The sequence below is a fragment of the Oncorhynchus gorbuscha genome, linkage group LG09, assembly GCF_021184085.1.
Source record: "Oncorhynchus gorbuscha isolate QuinsamMale2020 ecotype Even-year linkage group LG09, OgorEven_v1.0, whole genome shotgun sequence".
Lineage (NCBI taxonomy): Eukaryota > Metazoa > Chordata > Actinopteri > Salmoniformes > Salmonidae > Oncorhynchus > Oncorhynchus gorbuscha.
Genome location: NC_060181.1, coordinates 20,218,118 through 20,237,229, shown reverse-complemented (window position 1 = coordinate 20,237,229; position 19,112 = coordinate 20,218,118). Strand labels below are relative to the sequence as shown.

At 43.1% G+C, this 19,112-nt stretch overlaps 1 protein-coding gene across 4 annotated transcripts in view; it reads left to right on the top strand.

The window, feature by feature from the left end:
* LOC124043258 (engulfment and cell motility protein 1-like) overlaps nucleotides 1-19,112 on the top strand; it is a 224,797-nt gene that overhangs the window by 43,526 nt on the left and 162,159 nt on the right. The window contains exon 2 of one of the 4 annotated variants that reach the window (XM_046361640.1): nucleotides 1,683-1,759. The exons of 1 other annotated variant lie outside the window; for it this stretch is intronic. The gene's annotated coding sequence lies outside the window, so the exon portion shown is untranslated. Of the gene's footprint in view, nucleotides 1-1,682; nucleotides 1,760-11,533; nucleotides 11,775-19,112 lie in introns of those variants that run through there. 2 more of the 4 variants (XM_046361641.1, XM_046361638.1) reach the window with 2 other exon arrangements.

The following is a 19,112-nucleotide window of genomic DNA, read 5'->3' as shown; positions in this document are numbered from 1 at the left end:
GTCTTCATACAAGGCTAGAGGCACATTCAGGTGTTGTTATAGAAGCAGTACCTGTGCTTTGATCCTTTTGTTAATACCACACATGAACTATTGTATGATTATTTTTTTTTCTGGGTGAATTTATGGAGATCATTCAATAAGGAACTGGGTGCTATAAAAAATAAAAATAACATTGACTTTGGCTGACGATAAACTCAGTAGCACATTGACTGGGGATATGCCTTTCACCTCTTGTTTTTTATTTACATTTTTATTTAACCTTTAATTGTTAGCGCCCACACACATACTGTAGGAAAATACTTGATTGATGTAATCATGTGCCCTTTGGGGCTGCATCAGTCATGTGCCCTTTGGGGCTGCATCAGTCATGTGCCCTTTGGGGCTGCAGCAGTCATGTGCCCTTTGGGGCTGCAGCAGTCATGTGCCCTTTGGGGCTGCAGCAGTCATGTGCCCTTTGGGGCTGCAGCAGTCATGTGCCCTTTGGGGCTGCAGCAGTCATGTGCCCTTTGGGGCTGCAGCAGTCATGTGCCCTTTGGGGCTGCAGCAGTCATGTGCCCTTTGGGGCTGCAGCAGTCATGTGCCCTTTGGGGCTGCAGCAGTCATGTGCCCTTTGGGGCTGCAGCAGTCATGTGCCCTTTGGGGCTGCAGCAGTCATGTGCCCTTTGGGGCTGCAGCAGTCATGTGCCCTTTGGGGCTGCAGCAGTCATGTGGAATAATTAAAAATAGACTGAGTGTCAGTCCACAGTTGTTTTCTCTGCCTTCTGACGGGTAATTTTAGCCATTTGGGGAAGTTGCATCTCACACTTTGAAACTTCCGATTCAGGCCCTGTTCGAAAGCTATAACAATGTATCCTCCTTTCTTTCCATTCCTTGGACAAATCCCAGATCTGACATGGCTGGATTGGTGAAACCTATGTGATAGAACCATTGCTTACACCTAACTATTTGTGTTATTACTAGCGTCCTGTCCAGTGTACTTATAGATGAAGCTGCCTCATGCTACAGAAACAGGAGATGGGCTCTAGCCCTACGAGTCGTTCTGACTCAGATAAGGTTCACTGACACCTTAATGACTTATCAGTTATTAGGCATTACTTACAAGTATGGGAGGAAGGAAGGAAAGGGGTGTTATTTGTTGTTGTTGGTGTAAGTATTGGAACAAGGCCCTAGTCAGTACAGGAGATATCTGACTTTGACGCTAAAAGCTCTAGGGCTCCAATATCACTATACTGAGAGAATGGGTGGTATGAATAAACAGATACATTATTTATGGGTAATGTAGTCTACTAGGCATACAGGAAGCCACAGAATACAGCAAACTAAACATAGCCGCCTATTGTCGGGTTACTACAGTGGGTTCAACCAGGACATTCAGTCCAATGGACTAGCCCCGGCATGCTTTTTGCTAGCACTGAGCTGTGTGTGCCAGATAAAGTTAAGGCAGAGGCTGAGGCACCACTGTAGAGAGCGGGTAGTATTGATTTGCCCTACAGAGTTACATGCACCGATTACACAATAGCCAACAATGGTGCTGCCAGACCGATTACTTAATGCATTGTTTTTTTCCCCCGACTCAAACCACTGTTTCCTAAACTGAGCTGTGCCATTAAGGGTTTATTAATAGAATGTTTTTATTTGAACAAATACCTGTTTTTTTGTTGTTTTTATTCGCCCCCTCTTAGAAAAGCCAACCACTTACAGTGACGCACTGCACGACCGAGCCAGAGGGAGATAGATGGAGAGAGAAACCGAGATAAGGGTGAGGGGTTTCTCCTTCTGAATGTAGTTTTTTTCTGCTGTTGGTCCCTCTTATTTCTACGCCTCCCGCTTCCACATACCACCACCTCCCTGTGTCCTCCTCCCATGGAACCAGTCCCCTGTTACCATGACTCCCACAGACCAACCAAAAAAAACATTCATCCAGGGCCAAGGTCATGTGACCCCCCCCCCACACACATAGAGGGCTCGAGCCGAGCGTTAATTTTCTTTGTTCAGGGTGGCGCACCCCCGTTGGAGGATGCCCCCCTTGATCTAAGGTCAGCAAGATTTGATGATGGCTGCTCAAGAGGAAGAGTGGGTCAGAGAAGTCACTACCACTTGATATTCCACGTTTCCCCCTCAAATGCTTCTGGCTGCATGTTTCTCCTGATGTTGTTCCATATGATGTAATGTTGTGTTGAGACTGAGAGAAATCGAAACACCACTGCTACACACGTCTCTAGAGCTCTGATGTTCAAGTGTTTTAAAAGACTTGCACACTGCCTTTCACAACTAGCAAATTGCAGAAAGCAAAATTGCATTCTGTTATTAGGTAGGGCTGTTCTTTCTTAGGACACGGATGGTAGTGAGGCACCCCTGTGTTATCAGGACCTAACTGGCATAGCGTCAGTGTGTTGACATGGTAGAGTGAGTGGTGTTGTGTTTTCAGGACCTAACTGGCATAGCGTCAGTGTGTTGACATGGTAGTGTGAGTGGTGTTGTGTTTTCAGGACCTAACTGGCATAGCGTCAGTGTGTTGACATGTTAGAGTGAGTGGTGTTGTGTTATCAGGACCTAACTGGCATAGCGTCAGTGTGTTGACATGGTAGAGTGAGTGGTGTTGTGTTATCAGGACCTAACTGGCATAGCGTCAGTGTGTTGACATGGTAGAGTGAGTGGTGTTGTGTTTTCAGGACCTAACTGGCATAGCGTCAGTGTGTTGACATGGTAGAGTGAGTGGTGTTGTGTTATCAGGACCTAACTGGCATAGCGTCAGTGTGTTGACATGGTAGAGTGAGTTGAATTATGGGCAAGTGTATTATAAAGCATTAGACTCCTAAAAACACAGTAGTAGTCTACTGCCTTGGCATCCTGAGGCTCTATGAGGCTAATAAACATTGTCCTCTAATGTTATTTGGATGTGTTTCAACCCCCTTCCTTCTACTAGACTAATAGTAGAAATAGAAAACATAAAATGAAAACCCTGGAATGCGTAGGTGTGCCCAAACCTTTGACTGGTACTGTATCTCAATGTCTGTTTTGAGGGCTCTGAGTTTTTCCCGACCTGACTAAGAAAAATTCCAGACCCCAGTGATGAACTCCAGCGAGGCCTGGTGGTGGTTGTGGTTTGTCGAGGTATTAAGAGCTCACATTCCATATCACCGAGCTTGCTCCTCAAACATGCCGGACCTCCTTTCCAAACCCCTTCACTAATCTCCCAGCTATGTAAATTACACATCACTGTTAGCCTTAGAGCTGCAAACAGCAACAGTAGCCTTGAGTCTTCTGGGCTGTGTACCAAATTGCACCCTATTCCCTACATAGTGCACTTCTTTTGACCAGAGCCCATATGGGCCTTGGTCAAAAGTAGTTTGTAAAATCATTGTAACTCTCTGTACCAGTGGAGGCTGCTGAGGGAGGGATGGCTCATAATAGTGGCTGAAACAGAGCAAATGGAATTGCATCAAACACATGGAAACTATGTTTGTATGTGATTCCACTCCAGCCATTACCATGAGCCCGTCCTGGACAAATGAAGGTGCCACCAACCTCCTGTGCACTGTACCGCTAGGGGCTGAGGCGTCAAATAAGAGCCGTCCTCTTGCGTTTCAGTAAATGTGGTTAGAATATTGAACTGTGGAACTCTATGGAACTTTATTCCACATCAAGTAACTCATACAAGCAGTAAAATTACATTAAAAAAATAGATAAAAATATACCTTATGGAACAGGGGGGATTGTGAAGCAACACGAACATCGGCACAGACTCATTCATACAAACACACGATAACATACACACACTTACACGGATTTTGTGTTGTAGAAATGTGGTAGTGGAGTAGGGGCCTGAGGGCACACACTTAATGTGTTGTGGATGCATTGTAATGTTTTTAAAATTGTATAACTGGCTTCATTTTGCTGCACCCCATGAAGATAAGCTGCTGCCTTGTCAGGAACTAATGGGAATTTCTAATAAATACTAATACAATAGTATTATTATCCCCTTTCCAAGCCTTAGTCAGTGTGTTTCTTTCTCACCCACCCCACACTGTTTTAGTTGTTACATTTCCCCTCTCGCCTATGAGTCTTTATTGGGTTTGACACTAGTGACTCGTGACTGAGTTAGGTTTGTAAGTGTGCCACAGTTCCATGCATATGGTGGCCAGTCCTCAGTTCCATGCACACTTGATATTCACTCTCTCTCTTACACACACACACCTCAATTTGTTATTTGGCTGTGTTTTAGGTAAACCCCCTTGCTCTCCATCTGATTGACCCTATCCCCACAGTGGTGTTTGTGTGACCTGGTTTGTGTTTCCTGCTGAGCCGAGGAGCCCTGCAGCAGAAGGTCACACAGTCGGAGTGACTCACTGAAGCCTGTGGGTCCTGTCTGTCTCATGCTCCATCTGCCCCCCCAATCTCTCCTCTCTCTCGCTCCTGTTTACATCAGTGGAGGCTCCTCAGAGAAGGAAGGGGAGGACCATCCTCCTCAGTGAATTTCATAAAAAATAGTGAAGCATTAAAAAAGTAATTATTTTTAGATTAAACTAAATTTAAAGGCTGTAACAGACCCAAAAAAGTATTGGTCGACCAAGAGTCGTCGGGTCTATTTGAAATTTGATAACTTGTATTTTTCCATATATAGACGTATCCAATGTGTTTTAATCAAATCAACCATATGCACTGAGCTTGTCTGATGCTTTAAGTGCGCTGTTTGGCACACAAAGGGAGGGAGTCCGACCGCAATTGATTTGTTTGTGCCAGGCCTGGGCTCAGACTTGCTGCACTGTTTTTTTTAGTTTTTTTTTTTACAGAGATTGACTGTGTGACTAGCACCCGTTGTCTCTCGCTCTCCTCCCTGCTGCAGTGACCACCACAGAACATCAAGTGTTTATAGTGTCTCTCTCTCTCCTCCCTACTGCAGCGACCACCACAGAACATCAACAGTGTTTATAGTGTTGTCTCTCTCCTCCCAACTGCAGCGACCACCACAGAACATCAACAGTGTTTATAGTGTTGTCTCTCTCTCCTCCCTACTGCAGCGACCACCACAGAACATCAACAGTGTTTATAGTGTTGTCTCTCTCTCCTCCCTACTGCAGTGACCACCACAGAACATCAACAGTGTTTATAGTGTTGTCTCTCCTCCCTGCTGCAGCGACCACCACAGAACATCAACAGTGTTTATAGTGTTGTCTCTCTCTCCTCCCTACTGCAGCGACCACCACAGAACATCAACAGTGTTTATAGTGTTGTCTCTCTCTCCTCCCTACTGCAGTGACCACCACAGAACATCAACAGTGTTTATAGTGTTGTCTCTCTCTCCTCCCTACTGCAGCGACCACCACAGAACATCAACAGTGTTTATAGTGTTGTCTCTCTCTCCTCCTACTGCAGCGACCACCACAGAACATCAACAGTGTTTATAGTGTTGTCTCTCTTTCTTCCTGCTGCAGCGACCATAACATCAACAGTGTTTATAGTGTTGTCTCTCTCCTCCTACTGCAGCGACCACCACAGAACATCAACAGTGTTTATAGTGTTGTCTCTCTTTCTTCCTGCTGCAGCGACCACCACAGTACATCAACAGTGTTTATAGTGTTGTCTCTCTCTCCTCCCTGCTGCAGCGACCACCACAGAACATCAACAGTGTTTATAGTGTTGTCTCTCTCTCCACCTGCTGCAACGACCACCACAGAACATCAAGTGTTTATAGTGTCTCTCTCTCCTCCCTACTGCAGCGACCACCACAGAACATCAACAGTGTTTATAGTGTTGTCTCTTTCTCCTTCCTACTGCAGCGACCACCACAGAACATCAACAGTGTTTATAGTGTTGTCTCTCTCTCCTCCCTACTGCAGCGACCACCACAGAACATCAACAGTGTTTATAGTGTTGTCTCTCTCTCCTCCCTACTGCAGCGACCACCACAGAACATCAACAGTGTTTATAGTGTTGTCTCTCTCCTCCCTGCTGCAGCGACCACCACAGAACATCAACAGTGTTTATAGTGTTGTCTCTCTCTCCTCCCTACTGCAACGACCACCACAGAACATCAACAGTGTTTATAGTGTTGTCTCTCTTTCTTCCTGCTGCAGCGACCATAACATCAACAGTGTTTATAGTGTTGTCTCTCTCCTCCTACTGCAGCGACCACCACAGAACATCAACAGTGTTTATAGTGTTGTCTCTCTTTCTTCCTGCTGCAGCGACCACCACAGAACATCAACAGTGTTTATTGCACTGTCCGTGTTGCTGAAGCTGCAACATAATTAAAGGGTCTGAATAGTTTATGAATGCACTGTACAGTGTACTAAAAGTATTAAAAGTAAATGTAATTGCTAAAATATACTTAAGTATCAAAGGTAAAAGTGTAAATAATTTCCAATTCCTTATATTAGCAAACCAGAAGACATTATTTTCTTTACAGATAGCCAGGGGCACACTCCAATACAGACATAATTTACAAACAAAGAATTTGTGTTTAGTGAGTCCGCCAGATCAGGGGCAGTAGGGATGACCAGGGATGTTGTCTTGATAAGTGTGTGAATTGGACAATTTTCCTGTCCTGCTGAGCATTCAACATGTAATGAGGACTTTTGGATATCAGGGAAAATGTATGGAGTAAAAAGTACATTAATATCTTTAGGTGTGGAGTAAAAGTTGTCAAAAATATAAATAGTTAAGTACAGATACCCCAAAAACCTTCTTAATTAGTACTTTAAAGTATTTTATAGAAGGACTTTACACCACTGATTGTAGATATGTAGTGGACTAATAATGTGTTGTATTGTAGTGGGGTAATAATGTCCTGCATGATGTACAGTTTTTTAAAATATATATTTTTTAAGAAGTGTGATGTAATTTCCTTAGTCTTGTTTAGACCCCAGGAAGAGTAGCTGCTGCCTTGACAGGAACTATTGGGGATCCTTAATAAATATAAATACACGACAGACTCAAAATATGTCCCAAATGGCACCCTATTTCATATTTAGTGCACTACTTTTCAACAGGGTCAACTGTGTAGGGAATAGGGTGCCGTTTGGGATGTTGACTCTAAGTGCACCGATTTAGCAGTTGTATTATGGAGGATAAAAGGTTGGGTAAGGAGGCCCGTTATGGGTTGAAGATAACTAGACCAGGAAGTTACCCCATTCCAACATTAACGCATATCAGAATAATAAAAACTTTGCGATTGGTAACTGATCCTTATGTGTAAATCAAATCAAATCAAATGTATTTATATAGCCCTTCGTACATCAGCTGATATCTCAAAGTGCTGTACAGAAACCCAGCCTAAAACCCCAAACAGCAAGCAATGCAGGTGTAGAAGCACGGTGGCTAGGAAAAACTCCCTAGAAAGGCCAAAACCTAGGACGAAACCTAGAGAGGAACCAGGCTATGTGGGGTGGCCAGTCCTCTTCTGGCTGTGCCGGGTGGAGATTATAACAGGACATGGGCCAAGATGTTCATAAATGACCAGCATGGTCGAATAATAATAAGGCAGAACAGTTGAAACTGGAGCAGCAGCACGGTCAGGTGGACTGGGGACAGCAAGGAGTCATCATGTCGGGTAGTCCTGGGGCACGGTCCTAGGACTCAGGTCCAGTATGGTCGAATAAGGCTGGGAAAGTGGGAGATGCATCATGGGAAATGCATCATATCACATCTCATTATTTTAATAGCTACCATTGCATTGTTATAACAAATAACATAGTAACTAGTAAAGCCCTAGTTGTGTGTGCTGCTTGGCACTTAGTTAGATCATTTGTGTGTGTGGGCTTGTTTCCACTTTAGCAGCACTGTAAAGTTAATGTGCCTGTTTTTAGCATCTTCCCACAGGGAATACCTAACCGTGTGACTTTCCCTTCCCTGTCAAGGACTCTTCTGAGTGGGGACAAGTCCCCACATTCCCCCAGGCCCCCAAGGCTCATTCTAGGGAGAGTTTGAGGAGAGAACAATGCAGTACATCACTGTAGGCTAATTGGTTTCCTTAGCATATGCGCTCATCTCCAAGGAGACAGCGTCTCACTAGCACGCTATGCTAGCTCTGTGGTGGGCAGGGAAGACCAGGAGGAAAGAGCAGGCTGTTTTTAGTGCTGCTTGTCTGGGCCGTGTGGAGAACTACTTTGGGGAGCAATGAAGTAGTGGTGGTGTACTTTTTTTCTTTTTTTTTGCCTGGTAAAATATATGTTATGATAATAGCTCCTCTGGTTTTGGGGTATCTGGAATTGCTGTAGCTCACGGTATGTGGATCACGACCACTGGGGCTTGGCAATTAACATAGCAGAATATTTCCCCTTCGCAATAGATTGCACTGAATGTAGGCCTTACTGACAGACAAATGACCCAATAAGGTACAGTACAATCCTTGCTGACACAGAACATTTCCGTGACGTTCACTAAAGGATATTTTATCTTAAATAAAACATTTTTATTTACAAATAACATTGCCACAATGTTCTGAGAACCAACATTTGATGGGATATCTGTGCCTGTCTGGGACAATTGTATGATAACATTTGTAAATGTCAAACTGCGAGTGGTGGGGTTAAATGCTGTTAAAAGAGATTGTGGTGAATTTTATTTTTGAAAGACATTATGTGAAAAATCTGAGCTCTTATGGCCCACTAGACCAGTGGGGTTTGGTGCTGTTTAAAATGAGGGAGGCCGACTTATTTAAAAAAATGTAGGAGCATGGCCTTCTTTCTATTACAGCATATTGGATGACTGCTATTCATATTCCATTCACCCAGCTCAATGTAACATGGATAGGTTTAGGCTACTAAACTCAGCAACAACAAAAACACTTCCCTTTTTCAGGACCCTGTCTCTCAAAGATAATCTTTCAAAATCCAAATATTTTCACAGGTCTTTATTGTAAAGGGTTTAAACACTGTTTCCCATGCTTGTTCAATGAACCATAAACAATTAATGGTGGCTTGTGGAACGGTTACACCGAGGCCTGTACTCTGGAGCGGGATCGATTTGGAGGTGGAGGGTCTGTCATGGTCTGGGGCGGTGTGTCACAGCATCATCGGACTGAGCTTGTTGTCATTGGAGGCAATCTCAACGCTGTGCATTACAGGGAAGACATCCTCCCTCATGTGGTACCCTTCCTGCAGGCTCATCCTGACATGACCCTCCAGCATGACAATGCCACCAGCCATACTGTTCGTTCTGTGCGTGATTTCCTGCAAGACATGAATGCAAGACATGATTTCCTGCACCCCTGGGACCTGTTGGATTGGAGGGTGAGGGCAAGGGCCATTCCCCCAGAAATGTCAGGGAACTTGCAGGTGCCTTGGTGGAGGAGTGGGGTAACCTCTCACAGCAAGAACAGGCAAATCTGTTGCAGTCCATGAGGAGGAGATGCACTGCAGTACTTAATGCAGCTGGTGGCTACACCAGATACTGACTGTTACTTTTGATTTTGACCCCCCCTTTGTTCAGGGACACATTATTCCATTTCTGTTTGTCACATGTCTGTGGAACTTGTTCAGTTTATGTCTCAGTTGTTTAAACTTATATTCATACAAATATTTACACATGTTAAGTTTGCTGAAAATATACACAGTTGACAGTGTGAGGATATTCCTTTTTTTGATGAGTTTACATACGCGATACTCACATTCTCCTTATACCCATCATGAGGTTGCTACAACGTAGCCTATGAATGAAAGTTTACAACGTAGATGCACAGGTCAAGAGAAACAGTTGAGCAATCAAGATGACAGACGGTGACACATACAATACCGCCTTTGCAGACTCTTGCCTGCGTTTGGCTGATCTAGGCTGCAACCATTAATCCAATAGTTTCAAATGAGTTTCTATTGGACAGATTCTGGTATGTTTAGCCCCTTTTTGTTCAATTTGCTTCCGTTTTAAGAAACGTTTTTCAACAGAATTGGCGGAATGAATAACCCTGAACACCCCTGATCACACGCAAACAATGTTCACTTTCATAGCAGCCACATGAAAACAACATGATCACTTTTCTCATTGAATAATTAATTAGCAGATCTACTCGATCTCCTTTTCCTTTCACTTGTGGACTTCAGTGCACAACACATCAGCTGTCCGTGACCAAGCTAAAAAAAACTTTCCAAGCCAAACTATCATAACCATTGACCGTTACACACAGCCTACATCATTGTCACCATATTAGCTAACATCATAGTCAACATAACTACTTCAACTAATGCAGTAGTAAACCCGCTACAATCATGCAGTACAGTGTACAGTCAGCAAGCAGTTTAGCAGTTACACCTGCAGGCCCCTGGGGCAATACATTTATTCAAACCAAAAGCTTACCTTGACTTGGATGAGTTTCAGTGTTGGATAACCATAGCCAGCTAGCTAACATAGCATCCCTCTCATTTGAGCTGGGTGTTTCAGTAGGCTAAACTAGCTAGCTGCATTCACTAGTTAAGTCAAAGTGAAAAAAACAACAAAATATAGCTCTCGCTCACTCCTTTTATTTTTGAAGAAATTAATTTGTTCAAAACTATTTTATTTTTCTCTCTGAGTCAACAACTCACCACATTTTATGCACTGCACCCAACACTTAGTTCATTGAGGCTGTAATGTTAAGATCCTGTCAGTGTTTGGCTCATTCTACCAGTTGTGGATAGAGTCCACTGCATCAGTGAGGCAAGAGGGCAGGCAGAGGTGGAAGAGAGAGTTTGGCTACGTCCCAAATTGTCACGTCCCAAATGGCCGCCTATTCCCTATATAGTGCACTGGGCCCTTGTCAAAAGTTGAGCACTGCATAGAGAATAGGGTGCCTGTTGGGACGCAACCATTGTGGTGGTGGGTAATCGCCATGGCTCCCTCTGCTCAGAGCTCTGACTTTTCCTTTCCAACAATAATGATCGTTTCCTCAGCTAAAACCACAGCATTGGTTGGACTGAGACAACTGGTATTTACAGTGAATGAGCTTTTCAGGAGAAGATGTACCACAGAATGAATTCCTAACACAACAATGACTCATTCCATTCATGTCACTACAAGTAAAGAATGTTGTAGTGACATGAATGGAATTTTGGTCATTGTTGTGTTAGGAATTCATTCTGTGGTAAAGTGGCCATGTGTTAAGGGATTTGAATACCTTGCGTCACTCTTTAATTTATCTAGTTCTCCTTGAAAAGGTTTGGTGTCTTGCTCTGTGTTTTATCCAGGCCTATGACTTGACACCACATCAGGGTAATGTTCAGTAGGGAAACGTTGTGGAATGTTGCAGATAGATGATACCTTATTCCACATGTCAGAGGCATCTTTGTTCAACATACTATATGTCTATATCTGAACATTTCCCAATGTTGTGCCATGCTGAATGTGGCCCAATACATGTAGTTGTAAAGTATAGCTGTGAGTGTGACTCATTGTTTTTCAGGTTGAGGTAACTTCCTGTGAGCAAGGCCTTCAGTCTCCTTCCACTTCTCGGATTCGTTTGTCTCATCTTTGAATTTTGCCGCTTTTTTTACCCTTCTGTGTCGCTACAGACCGGTTTCCTCTTCTCTAGACAAACGCCTACTTCCTCCTCCTGTTAACCTCTCTCTAATTCTTTCTTTTGCTCTTTTTCCGTGCTCAAGGCAAGGCACTGTGAAGTTTAGTTTAAAACCCTTGATTCTGTGACTGCTGGACCCATAAGGATTTATTTTGTATTTGTGGCTAGCTAGTGTTAGTGTAATTCATTTTTTGTTTAGTTTTGTTGTTGTGGATTTGAAAGAAGACGTGTTGGAGGCAGGACCAGCAGGTTGAACTCACTTGCTGGTTGTCGTCAAGGTTTCCGGGTGAGTCCTCGGTCTTCTCTTCTTGTTCTGTACGGTACTCACTGCTCAGGCTGGAAAAGGGTGCATTGGGCCGGAGGGTGTGGTCCCTAATTTAAGGGCTCTTTTCCTTTGCCCTCCTCACCCTCTGTGTCCTCTAACCCTTTGGGCATAGACCCGGTTCAGACCATAGAATCAGAATAACTATACATCACAATACCAGGTCAGCCATTCTGAGTTAACCCATGAGTTTCAAAAAAATGTCCAAAGCGACTAGTCATGTGTGTATACATTTTACACTAGGGGGGGGGTCCCAGGAATTGAAACCCACTATCCTAGCATTGCAAGCGCCATGCTCTACCAATGGAGCTACAGTCAAATTGCCATGGTCAGAGGTTCTACTCATTCTCCATCTATGGTTCAGACATGAGGGTAGAGAGATGAGATGGTGAATAAGCATAGTCTGGTTAGCCCTGACAGGTCAGCTATTGCACGGTTACCCCCCCCTGGGGGGAATGTTGCAGATGAGGAGAGTGCTGGGCATGTTATTGTTTTGACATGCATTGTCTGAATTTGACCTGCAAAGTCTTTGAACTACAAAGAGTTGGTTTAACGTTGGACCAGAGCTAGCCCTTGACCATGGGGAGTAATGGATTACATGTAATCAGTTACATGTAAGGGATTACAAAAATTCTGTAATCTTATGTTATCAGCAAAACTATTGTAATCAGATTAGATACTTGTGAAAAAAATAGATTACTTTGAGGATTACTTTTCAATTCAGAAAGGATGTTTGCGGAAAAAAAATATTTGACACTTCTCTGTTTTCTCAATGACATTCAAGTCAGCATTTAGAAAAGGTACAAGTAGGACAGGTAGCCTACACACACACACACACACACACACACACACACACACACACACACACACACACACACACACACACACACACACACACACACACACACACACACACACACACACACACACAGGCAAGGATTTTCTTCTGTCAGGCATTCAGACACTGGAATACATTTTTGAGTGACAGTTAGGGCTTTGCATAGGCGCATTGTTGAATTTGGGTTGTGGGACTGGAAAAAATGCCCGGAATGTAAAATAATGTTATTAAATCAGTTCCCATTATTTTTTAAATAATGGTTCGGCTCCGGAACAGTATAGATAATTTTCGTTCTGGTTTTCTGTTCTGTTCCCTGAACGGGTTCCAACCCCTGGTTTTCGGGTTAAAACTAAAATGTGAAATGTCTTAGGGGGTTCGAGGAGAGGGTTGCTGAGCTATTGGATTGTTATTCTCAATCGTCACCAAGGTTTTAATTGTGAACAAACTGAGTAAAACAGCACACAGTTGGAAGTCAAGAAATGTCTTTGAGATATTGTTGTGTATAATAAAAACATTAAAATAAAAGAATTGGCTGTGCTGCTCATTAGATATGGCCGTGGTTGTTATAGTTAGGTCACACCTCTGTTTGGTTTGATGCAGGCTTTCTGTATGATTCTTTCATTTTGTCAGGATGGTGTCAACAAAATGTCTTGATTGTTGCTGACTCTCTTTGTTAGTGACTCTCTTTGTTACACTCTTTCACTCCAGTGTTTAATTGGTATATTGTAATTACTTCGCCACCATGGCCTATTTATTGCCTTACCTCCCTTACCTCATTTGCACACACAGTATATAGACTCTTTTCTACTGTATTATTGACTGTATGTTTGTTTATTCCATGTGTAACTCTGTGTTGTTGTATGTGTTGTTGTATGTGTCAAACTGCTTTGCTATATCTAGGCTAGGTTACAGTTGTAAATGAGAACTTGTTCTCAACTGGTCTACCTGGTTAAATAAAGGGGAAATAATGATTTAATTTAAGTGCCGATTTGGCAAACCCTTTTGGTTTCACTGATTTGGGTCCACTGTTTATTACAATCTTGGCAGGGATATTCAAATCTAAGTCTTGAGGTCCACAGTACTTGTGTTTTTCCTCTTTTACGTGATAATGAATTGCACCCACCTGGTGTCCCAGGTCTAAATCAGTCCTTGATTACAGGGGTAGAATACATATCAGCAGTGGATCTGGCTTCGAGGTACAGCCTTACCCTTTAGATCTTAATCCCGAATCACTCCCCTCACTTACACATCTACAAAACTACCAGGAGTATAGTCTACAATCGGATTTGGTGTTTTAGCAACATGAGTTTAGAGAATTGCTGTCCCCTCAGCAGGCGTGTTGTGTACTTCAGCGGAGTGACTCCAGTGCTGTTAATTGCTGTGAGAGTTGTTGTCAGCCCGCTGGCACAAACTTCTGACAGGATATCCTGCTTGCTGCACAAGAAACAAGGGCATGTTTGTGAAACAAAGCGGTCTGCTGAGATGGAGACAGTTAGTATTACTATAGTAGCCTGCTGAGACCGAGACAGTTAGTATTAGTATTACTATAGTAGCCTGCTTAGATGGAGACAGTTACTATAGTAGCCTGCTGAGATGGAGACTGTTAGTATTACTATAGTAGCCTGCTGAGACCGAGACAGTTAGTATTAGTATTACTATAGTAGCCTGCTTAGATGGAGACAGTTACTATAGTAGCCTGCTGAGATGGAGACTTAGTATTACTATAGATGCCTGCTTAGATGGAGACTTAGTATTAGTATAACTATAGTAGCCTGCTGAGATGGAGACTTAGTATTACTATAGATGCCTGCTTAGATGGAGACAGTATTAGTATTACTATAGTAGCCTGCTTAGATGGAGACAGTTAGTATTAGTATACTATAGTAGCCTGCTCAGATGGAGACAGTTAGTATTACTATAGTAGCCTGCTGAGATCGAGACAGTTAGTATTAGTATTACTATAGTAGCCTGCTTAGATGGAGACAGTTAGTATTAGTATACTATAGTAGCCTGCTCAGATTGAGACAGTTAGTATTACTATAGTAGCCTGCTGAGATCGAGACAGTTAGTATTAGTATTACTATAGTAGCCTGCTGAGACGGAGACATTCAATAGTAGTAGTACTGTAGTAGCCTGCTGAGACAGAGTAGTCACAACACACTGACATTAATGGCATAGTGTGCCGACTATCTTTAGAAAGCTGGGTGTGACTAAGATGCTCTGTGAGAGAGAATTTTGAATGAGGAATTTCTTATAATTGACCATTTCTCCACGCGGTTTTAGTGAGGTTCAACTTTGAATTTGATTTGTCACTCACAACGTGGCTGTTCTGTTCCCTTTTCTTACCGTTCTGCCACTTTTCCCTCCAGTTCCCCGCACTCTTCCTATTTCTCTTCTTCTTTCATTGTTTTGTCCACCACCCAGGGGGAACTCGGATAGATGTGGGCAAAGAGAAGCAATCTCATTTTCAATGAGCTCTTACCAGGCTTTTTCCTATAGGAACTGTGGGTGGTTCTGTGTGAATACCAACTACAGGTGTGTGTGTGTGTGTGTTACAGGCTAAAACATTCATACATGAATGAATGAATGAATGAATGAATGAATGAATATCCTCCTCCACAGAGGGTAGGGGAGGCTTTTTAGACTTGTGGCGGCAGGGGTGGATGGCCATCTGGCAATTCTGGCAAATGCCAGATGTGCTGGACCGTTTTTAGTTGGTTGGGCTGGTTGAAATTGACATACAAAAATACATTTTTTCCCCAAAAAAGGGAAAAATGGCCAGCCAGCGACACATCGGCCTGTTAAGATTTTTATAAAGATTTTTGCAATTTCTCTGTTGTAGATTAGTATAATGAGATGATCAATGGGCAAGGCCAGCTGGCCTGGTTTTCTGATGGGCTGAGCTGAGATCACGCAAACTCTCATTCAAATTCAAACCTGGCATCAGCAAACAGACCTGTTCTGACTCTCTCATCAGTTAGACAGACAAGATCATAGATCATAAAAGGGTGGGTGCCTATAAATGTAGAAAGGGAACATTCTACGTTGTCACCTCACTCAAAACGTCCTATTTTGAGAGCGTCTAAAAACATAATTTGGTCAAACGGTAAAGTCCATTATCCTCCATGATTCCTCTAATGAAGTGTGTGCCCTGCCCCTGTATCTGTATCACTAGGGCCTGCTGCTGTAATGAGCAAGCCACTCCCCTTTCCCCCATGCGCTTAAAAGAAGAACATTTCTGATCATATAATTTAAAAATCCAATTAGGGGCAAAAAACAGCAAGGCCTCAGCTTTCTGTAGGTATAATTGTTATTTCTCAATATTCTGCTCAATAGCCAATATTTTACAACCAAGATATTTGATATTGTCTGTTGTACCTCCAGACAGAGACACAGCTCACCCCAATAATAATAACAGAGACACCCCTGTCTGGAGGTACAACTCACTACTGTAACTGTCTCTGTCTGGAGGTAAAACTCACCCCAATAATAATAACAGGGACACCCCTGTCTGGAGGTACAACTCACTACTGTAACTGTCTCTGTCTGGAGGTACAACTCACCCCAATAACTGTCTCTGTCTGGAGGTACAACTCACCAATATAATAATAACAGGGACACCCCTATCTGTAGGTACAACTCACCCCAATAATAATAACTGTCTCTGTCTGGAGGTACAACTCACCCCTATAACTGTCTCTGTCTGGAGGTACAACTCACCCCTATAACTGTCTCTGTCTGGAGGTACAACTCACCCCTATATAACTGTCTCTGTCTGGAGGTACAACTCACCCCAATAACTGTCTCTGTCTGGAGGTACAACTCACCAATATAATAATAACAGGGACACCCCTATCTGTAGGTACAACTCACCCCAATAATAATAACTGTCTCTGTCTGGCTGTACAACTCACCACTATAACTGTCTCTGTCTGGCTGTACAACTCACCAATATAATTGTCTCTGTCTGGAGGTACAACTCACCAATATAACTGTCTCTGTCTGGAGGTACAACTCACCACTATAACTGTCTCTGTCTGGAGGTATAACTCACCACTAGAACTGTGTCTCTGTCTGGAGGTACAACTCACCACTAGAACTGTGTCTCTGTCTGGTGGTACAACTCACCACTATAACTGTGTCTCTGTCTGGAGGTATAACTCACCACTAGAACTGTGTCTCTGTCTGGAGGTACAACTCACCACTATAACTGTCTCTGTCTGGAGGTATAACTCACCACTAGAACTGTGTCTCTGTCTGGAGGTACAACTCACCACTAGAACTGTGTCTCTGTCTGGTGGTACAACTCACCACTATAACTGTGTCTCTGTCTGGAGGTATAACTCACCACTAGAACTGTGGAGGTATAACTCACCACTAGAACTGTGTCTCTGTCTGGTGGTACAACTCACCACTATAACTGTGTCTCTGTCTGGTAGTACAACTCACCACTAGAACTGTCTCTGTCTGGAGGTATAACTCACCACTAGAACTGTGTCTCTGTCTGGTGGTACAACTCACCACTATAACTGTCTCTGTCTGGAGGTACAACTCACCACTAGAACTGTATCTCCAGACTGAGACACAGTTATAGGGGTGAGCTGTACCAGTGGTGTTTCTACATATTGTATTCGTTTTAAACATGAACTGGTTAAAAAGAGGAGGACCATGTCTCATCAGTCACTGGTACAGAAATGGTTGAGAAATGCTGTACTGTCAATGTTGTGCTGCTGCTTGTGTCTAAGTCAGAGATGTAGTGCCCGTGCATGGATGGTGGCCGGCCAGCCGGGGGGTGGGAGGATGTTGGGGGTGCAGCGACCAGGGCCAAATTCTTGTCCGAGTTCACCCCTGGGGCCGGGTGTGTTTTGGGTGTGTTTGTGTGTGACACTCTCCCAGGGTGTCTGAAAGCGGACACTGAAAGTAGGGCTGGGTGATATATCGAATTCATTTGATTAATTGGAATTTATTTTTTTTGCGAGATATTTCAAATGCCTCCCATGAATCAAGTTTTTCTTCTTATTATTAATATATATATATATATATTTTTATAAACATTGGTCCACTTGTTCTCATGTATTTTTGGTGTTGTGTCCTTCACTCCTCCGTGCTGTGTGAGCCTTACCATTTACCATTTGTGTGAGCCTTACCATTTACATTTACCATTTATTTTGGACATTGTAGAATCAAAACTATGGAATAACACACATGGAATCATTTAGTAACCAAAAAAGTGTTAAACAAAATATATTTGAGATTCTTCAAAGTAGCCACCCTTTGCCTTGATGACAGCATTGCACACTCTTAGCATTCTCTCAACCAGCTTCACCGGGAATGCTTTTCTAACAGTCTTGAAGGAGTTGTTGGCTGCTTTTCCTTCGCTCTGCCATCCAACTCATCCCTGACCATCTCAATTGGTTTGAGGTTGGGGGATTGTGGAGGCCAGGTCATCTGATGCAGCACTCCATCACTCTCCTTCTTGGTCAAATAGACCCAAAATAGACCTTACACAGCCTGGAGGTGTGTTGGGTTATTGTCCTGTTGAAAATACAAATGATAGTCCCACTAAGCGCAAACTAGATGGTATGGCGTATTGCTGCAGAATGCTGTTGTAGCCATGCTGGTTAAGTGTGCCTTGAATTCTAAATAAATCACAGACAGTGTCACCAGCAAAGCACCCCATACACCATCACACCACCTCCTCCATGCTTCACGGTGGGAACCACACATGCGGAGATAATACAAATCTCAGATTTGAACTCATCAGACCAAAGGGCAGATTTCCACTGGTCTAAGGATCTCTTCTTCTTATTGGTGTCCTTTAGTAGTTGTTGCTTTGCATCAATTTGACCAGGAAGGCCCGATTCACATGGCCTCTTCTGAAGAGTTGATGTTACTCGAACACTGAAGCGTTTATTTGGGCTGCAATTTCTGAGGCTGGTAACTCTAATGGACTTGTCCTCTGTAGCAGAAGTAACTATTTTTCTTCCTTTCCTGTGGCGTTCCTCATGAGAGCCAGTTTCATCATGGAGTTTGATGGATTTTGCAACTGCACTTGAAGACACTTTCAACGTTCTTGAAATTCAGTATTGACTGACCTTCATGTCTTAACGTAAAGATGGTCTGTAGTTTCTCTTTGCTTATTTGGGCTTTTCTCGCTATAATATGGACTTGGTCTTTTACCAAATAGGGATATCTTCTGTATACCACCCCTACCATGTCACAACATAACTGATTGGCTGAAATGCATTAAGAAGGAAAGAAATTCCACAAATTAACTTTTAACAAGGAACACCTGTTAATTGAAAAGCATTTCAGGTACCTCATGAAGCTGGTTGAGAGAATGCCAAGAGTGTGCACAGCTGTCATCAAAGAAAAGGGTGGAAACCTTGAAAAATCTCAAATCTCAAATATATTGGATTTGTTTACTACATGATTCCATATGTGTTATTTCATAGTTTTGATGT